Here is a 7,618-nt window from a genome sequence, read left to right on the forward strand (position 1 = left end):
TTTAAGGTTATTTTTTCGATTTTCCTTTTGATGTGCTATCTGCCACTGTTAAAATAAACCTACCATTGAAATTATACTGTTCTGAGACTTTTCATTTCTTTGTCATTGGACAAACTTACAAAATCAGTGAGGGGTCAAATAATTATTTCCTCCACTGTATATATATATATATATATATATTATATATATATATATATATATATATATATATATATATATATATATATATATATATATGATAGATAGATAGATCTCAGACCATCAATCACCATTTACTTATTTAGGGCTCTTTAACACTAGAGCCCTTTTTCAGCGTTTCAACGCAAAGTCGAAACTTTGCGTTGGCCAAGGTAAGGCGAAAGTCCATAGACTTTCATTTTACCTTTTACCTTTCACACCTGATGCTGCGTTTCGATGCGTTGCGGTACAACGCCCCCGGAGCATTTTATTGTTGGGAATCTGCATTTTCCCATCGGGTTAATTAATCACTACCGCCACTACTCTGCGTCGCACCGCAGACTCCAGACGACACGCCGCAGCCTATTCAACGAGTACAGGAATCGGCTCCTGCACCCGTTGTCTAATGTAAAAGAGCCCTTATGTATTTTGTACTTCTGTTGTTGCTTGTTTATTGTTGTGTGTTTAAGTTGTACTGTGTGTGTGAACTATTTATGTACCTATGGTCCCCACTATTGTCTGTTTTTTTGTACTCTGTACGTCACCAAGGAAAATGTCAGCACTATATCAATAATTATAGTAATGGAGTCTGCTTCTATCATTGCTGTCCTGTTGATATAAAATATAAACTTTCTTACCTCACCAATACACTAAAGCTGCTTACAGGTAGAATATGACAGTTGCTGATTCTATATGCACATACTAAAAGCCTTGTTACGCTAGGCGATCCACAGCTGAGGTGATCATCTGATGCCCTTTCTGCAGAGAGTCTAGTGTGTGTACAGCTGCCTAACGTTGTTTAGTGATCTAGCATGTCAGATCTCTAAAGGACAACAATTGAGGGAGTGATGAATGAGCATATTATTTTCCTGCTTAAAGCAGCCCATACACTCAGCCGGTTTTTTTGGCCGACCGATCGATCCCGATCGATCGATCGATCGATCAATCGATTGCAAATCGGTTGGCCAATCGACCGATCGACGGCCGATTTCGATGGATTTCCATCGAACTTGCAGGGTGGAAAATTTAGGTCGATCTGATGAGATTGCTTATCAGTTTGCATTGGCCTTAATGGAAATCTGATGGCAAAAAAATGCCATCAGATCGAATTTCAATAGATTTCAAACTGAAATCTATTGGAATTCTATCCTGGTAAAAAATGTTCTAAAAACGCATCAGATAGATCATCAGATGCATTTCTTATCTATCTGCTGCCAATCTGACGAGTGTATGGGCACCTTAACTGTCTGTTGGAACCCACGTGCTCATGTACCACCCCATTGTCTCTTCTCCTCTCTCCACTGAATAGTACATGTCACTCAGCTATAGTCAAGCGTTGTTTCCGTATACCCCTGCCGTGAACTGTCCCCATAGCAGTCAATGTATACTATGGGTGACCGGTATGCCTGTAATTTTAAAGTCAGATACTTATCTTGGTAGAGGTAAGCCACAGTCCTCCTTCAGACCAATGATCCAACACTGGGACCCTCTGACCGTTCACAGTCTCACTCCCATCAGCGAACAAGTGCAGCTGCACTGCAGTCACAGTAAACTTTGCCACTACACAAAGAATTGAATGTGTGCATTATCCACTTGAGGACCGTGGGCTTTAACCCCCTTAAGGACCAGGCACTTTTTTCCATTCAGACCACTGCAGCTTTCACGGTTTATTGTTCGCTCATACAACCTACCACCTAAACGAATTTTGGCTCCTTTTCTTGTCACTAATAAAGCTTTCTTTTAGTGCTATTTGATTGCTGCTGCGATTTTTACTTTTTATTATATTCATCAAAAAAGACATGAATTTTATCAAAAAAATGATTTTTTTTACTTTCTGTGCTGTATACAAGCAGCGCGAAAAATGTGGACAAACATGTTTTTGATTAAAAAAAACCCATTCAGCCTATATTTATTGGTTTGGGTAAAAGTTATAGCGTTTACAAACTATGGTGCAAAAAGTGAATTTTCCCATTTTCAAGCATCTATGACTTTTCTGACCCCCTGTCATGTTTCATGAGGGGCTAGAATTCCAGGATAGTATAAATACCCCCCAAATGACCCCATTTTGGAAAGAAGACATCCAAAAGTATTCACTGAGAGGCATAGTGAGTTCATAGAAGATATTATTTTTTGTCACAAGTAAGCGGAAAATGACACTTTGTGACAAAAAAAAAAAAAGTTTCCATTTCTTCTAACTTGCGACAAAAAAAAAATGAAATCTGCCACGGACTCACCATGCCCCTCTCTGAATACCTTGAAGTGTCTACTTTCCAAAATGAGGTCATTTGTGGGGTGTGTTTACTGTCCTCGCATTTTGGGGGGGTGCTAATTTGTAAGCACCCCTGTAAAGCCTAAAGGTGCTCATTGGACTTTGGGCCCCTTAGCGCAGTTAGGCTGCAAAAAAGTGCCACACATGTGGTATTGCCGTACTCAGTAGAAGTAGTATAATGTGTTTTGGGGTGTATTTTTACACATACCGATGCTGGGTGGGAGAAATATCTCTGTAAATGACAATTTTTTCATTTTTTTTACACACAATTGTCCATTTACAGAGAGATTTCTCCCACTCAGCATGGGTATGTGTAAAAATACACCCCAAAACACATTATACTACTTCTCCTGAGTACGGCGATACCACATGTGTGGCACTTTTTGCACCCTAAATGCGCTAAGGGGCCCAAAGTCCAATGAGTACCTTTAGGATTTCACAGGTCATTTTGAGAAATTTAGTTTCAAGACTACTCCTTACGGTTTAGGGCCCCTAAAATGCCAGGACAGTATAGGAACCCCACAAATGACCCCATTTTAGAAAGAAGACACCCCAAGGTATTCCGTTAGGAGTATGGTGAGTTCATAGAAGATTTTATTTTTTGTCACAAGTTAGCGGAAAATGACACTTTGTGAAAAAAACCAATAAAAATCAGTTTCCGCTAACTTGTGACAAAAAATAAAATCTTCTATGAACTCACCGTACTACTAACAGAATACCTTGGGGTGTCTTCTTTCTAAAATTGAGTCATTTGTGGGGTTCCTATACTGTCCTGGCATTTTAGGGGCCCTAAACCGTGAGGAGTAGTCTTGAAACAAAATTTCTCAAAATGACCTGTGAAATCCTAAAGGTACTCATTGGACTTTGGGCCCCTTAGCGCAGTTAGGGTGCAAAAAAGTGCCACACATGTGGTATTGCCGTACTCGGGAGAAGTAGTACAATGTGTTTTGGGGTGTATTTTTACACATACCCATGCTGGGTGGGAGAAATAACTCTGTAAATGGACAATTGTGTGTAAAAAAATCAAAAGATTGTCATTTACAGAGGTATTTCTCCCACCCAGCATGGGTATGTGTAAAAATACACCCCAAAACACATTATACTACTTCTCCCGAGTACGGCGATACCACATGTGTGGCACTTTTTTGCACCCTAACTGTGCTAAGGGGCCCAAAGTCCAATGAGTACCTTTAGGATTTCACAGGTCATTTTTGTTTCAAGACTACTCCTCACGGTTTAGGGCCCCTAAAATGCCAGGGCAGTATAGGAACCCCACTAATGACCCCATTTTAGAAAGAAGACACCCCAAGGTATTCCGTTAGGAGTATGGTGAGTTCATAGAAGTTTTTATTTTTTTGTCACTAGTTAGCGGAAATTGATTTTAATTGTTTTTTTTTTTCACAAAGTGTCATTTTCCGCTAACTTGTGACAAAAAATAAAATCTTCTATGAACTCACCATACTCCTAACGGAATACCTTTGGGTGTCTTCTTTCTAGAATGGGGTCATTTGTGGGGTTCCTATACTGCCCTGGCATTTTAGGGGCCCTAAACCGTGAGGAGTAGTCTAGAAACCAAATGTCGCAAAATGACCTGTGAAATCCTAAAGGTACTCATTGGACTTTGGGCCCCTTAGCGTACTTAGGGTGTAAAAAAGTGCCACACATGTGGTACCGCCGTACTCAGGAGAAGTAGTATAATGTGTTTTGGGGTGTATTTTTACACATACCCATGCTGGGTGGGAGAAATATCTCTGTAAATGACAATTGTTTGATTTTCTTTACACACAATTGTCCATTTACAGAGAGATTTCTCCCACCCAGCATGGGTATGTGTAAAAATACACCCCAAAACACATTATACTACTTTTCCTGAGTACGGCGGTACCACATGTGTGACACTTTTTTGCAGCCTAGGTGCGCTAAGGGGCCCAACGTCCTATTCACAGGTCATTTTGAGGCATTTGTTTTCTAGACTACTCCTCGCGGTTTAGGGCCCCTAAAATGCCAGGGCAGTATAGGAACCCCACAAGTGACCCCATTTTAGAAAGAAGACACCCCAAGGTATTCCATTAGGTGTATGGCGAGTTCATAGAAGATTTTATTTTTTGTCACAAGTTAGTGAAAAATGACACTTTGTGAAAAAAAAAACAATAAAAATCAATTTCCGCTAACTTTTGACAAAAAATAAAATCTTCTATGAACTCGTCATACACCTAACAGAATACCTTGGGGTGTCTTTTTTTCTAAAATGGGGTCACTTGTGGGGTTCCTATACCGCCCTGGCATTTTACGGGCCCAAAACCGTGAGTAGTCTGGAAACCAAATGTCTCAAAATGACTGTTCAGGGGTATAAGCATCTGCAAATTTTGATGACAGGTGGTCTATGAGGGGGCGAATTTTGTGGAACCGGTCATAAGCAGGGTGGCCTTTTAGATGACAGGTTGTATTGGGCCTGATCTGATGGATAGGAGTGCTAGGGGGGTGACAGGAGGTGATTGATGGGTGTCTCAGGGGGTGGTTAGAGGGGAAAATAGATGCAATCAATGCACTGGGGAGGTGATCGGAAGGGGGTCTGAGGGGGATCGGAGGGTTTGGCCGAGTAATCAGGAGCCCACACGGGGCAAATTAGGGCCTGATCTGATGGGTAGGTGTGCTAGGGGGTGACAGGAGGTGATTGATGGGTGTCTCAAGGTGTGATTAGAGGGGGGAATAGATGCAAGCAATGCACTGGCGAGGTGATCAGGGCTGGGGTCTGAGGGCGTTTTGAGGGTGTGGGCGGGTGATTGAGTGCCCTAGGGGCAGATAGGGGTCTAATCTGATAGGTAGCAGTGACAGGGGGTGATTGATAGGTAATTAGTGGGTGTTTAGGGTAGAGAACAAATGTAAACACTGCACTTGGGAGGTGATCGGACGTCGGATCTGCGGGCGATCTATTGGTGTGGGTGGGTGATCAGATTGCCCGCAAGGGGCAGGTTAGGGGCTGATTGATGGGTGGCAGTGACAGGGGGTGATTGATGGGTGGCAGTGACAGGGGGTGATTGATGGGTGATTGATAGGTGATTGACAGGTGATTGACAGGTAATCAGTGGGTTATTACAGGGGAGAACAGATGTAAATATTGCACTGGCGAATTGATAAGGGGGGGGTCTGAGGGCAATCTGAGCGTGTAGGCGGGTGATTGGGTGCTCGCAAGGGGCTGATTAGGGTCTGATCTGATGGGTAACAGTGACAGGTGGTAATAGGGGGTGATTGATGGGTAATTAGTGGGTGTTTAGGGTAGAGAATAGATGTAAACACTGCACTTGGGAGGTGATCTGACGTCGGATCTGCGGGCAATCTATTGGTGTGGGTGGGTGATCAGATTGCCCGCAAGGGGCAGGTTAGGGGCTGATTGATGGGTGGCAGTGACAGGGGGTGATTGATGGGTGGCAGTGACAGGGGGTGATTGATGGGTGATTGACAGGTGATTGACAGGTGATCAGTGGGTTATTACAGGGGAGAACAGATGTAAGTAATGCGCTGGTGAATTGATAAGGGGGGGGTCTGAGGGCAATCTGAGCGTGTGGGCGGGTGATTGGGTGCCCGCAAGGGGCAGATTAGGGTCTAATCTGATGGGTAACAGTGACAGGTGGTGATAGGGGGTGATTGATGGGTAATTAGTGGGTGTTTAGGGTAGAGAATAGATGTAAACACTGCACTTGGGAGGTGATCTGACGTCGGATCTGCGGGCAATCTATTTGTGTGGGTGGGTGATCAGATTGCCCGCAAGGGGCAGGTTAGGGGCTGATTGATGGGTGGCAGTGACAGGGGGTGATTGATGGGTGATTGATGGGTGATTGACAGGTGATCAGGGGGATAGATGCATACAGTACACGGGGGGGGGGGGGGGTCGGGGGGGGGGGTCTGGGGAGTATCTGAGGGGTGGGGGGTGATCAGGAGGGGGCAGGGGGGGGGATAAAAAAAAATAGCGTTTTTAGATGGTGACAGGGAGTGATTGATGGGTGATTAGGGGGGTGACTGGGTGCAAACAGTGGTCTGGGGGGTGGGCAGGGGGGGGTCTGATGGGTGCTGTGGGCGATCTGGGGCAGGGGGGGGGATAAATCAGTGTGCTTGGGTGCAGACTAGGGTGGCTGCAGCCTGCCCTGGTGGTCCCTCGGACACTAGGACCACCAGGGCAGGAGGCAGCCTGTATAATACACTTTGTAAACATTACAAAGTGTATTATACACTTTGTATGCGGCGATCGTCGGGTTAACATCCCGCCGGCGCTTTCGTATGGCCGGCGGGATGTTGCGGCGGTTGAGCGGAGCCAGGCGGCGGCGGAGGATCGCGTCATGGATGACGCGATCGCTCCGCCCATGCCCCTACAAGGACCGCCGCCATTTGTCAATACGGCGGTCCTTGCGGGGTCCACTTCCTGGCCGCCAATTGTCAATACGGCGGTCGGGAAGTGGTTAAACACCAAGTGAACACCTGACCTATCTGGCTAAGCAAATGTGGCCTAATTGGCTATTCATGAGGCAATGCTCATGCAAATATGCATTCGCTTTCGCATGCCAACTTTTGCAGGGTCAAAAACCAATGCCGCAAAGCGGTTGCCCTGCGGGAATTTGTTCATGCTATAATAGCACTATCCAGAAGCGCCACGTGGAGGCTTCCCAATGCCCCCATACAACCGGGGGGACCGCGGGGTCCCAGGCTCTCTCACTTCCTGGGAACCACAGCGGCACTCCGGTGGGGGAGGCTGGGTGGCGCAGGCGACCCCCCCAAGCGTGGCCAGCGTCGGGGAGAACCGTCCGCACCCACCTCCCTATATTTTAAAACAGGCACTTACCTTAATGCCATTGCGTTCTGCTGCTGAGCATAGCTTGGGTGCAACACATTTAAAAAGGAAAGGAATGAAGCATGGGTCGCACTGAGCTTTGGAGCTCAGGGCTGGCTCACACACAGCACACCAAGGGGGGGAAGGACAGGCACAGGCGGCCCACTCCAGGGCTCACACCACCTGGAATGAGCCATCCACCACCCGCCTCCAAAGGGGGTATACAAAATGAACCATTACACAAAGAATTGAATGTGTGCATTAAACACCAAGTGAACACCTCACATATCTGGCTAAGCAAATTTGGCCTAATTGGCTATTCATGAGGCAATGCTCATGCAAATATGCAT

This window comes from Hyperolius riggenbachi, chromosome 1 (genome assembly GCF_040937935.1).
Source record: "Hyperolius riggenbachi isolate aHypRig1 chromosome 1, aHypRig1.pri, whole genome shotgun sequence".
NCBI lineage: Eukaryota > Metazoa > Chordata > Amphibia > Anura > Hyperoliidae > Hyperolius > Hyperolius riggenbachi.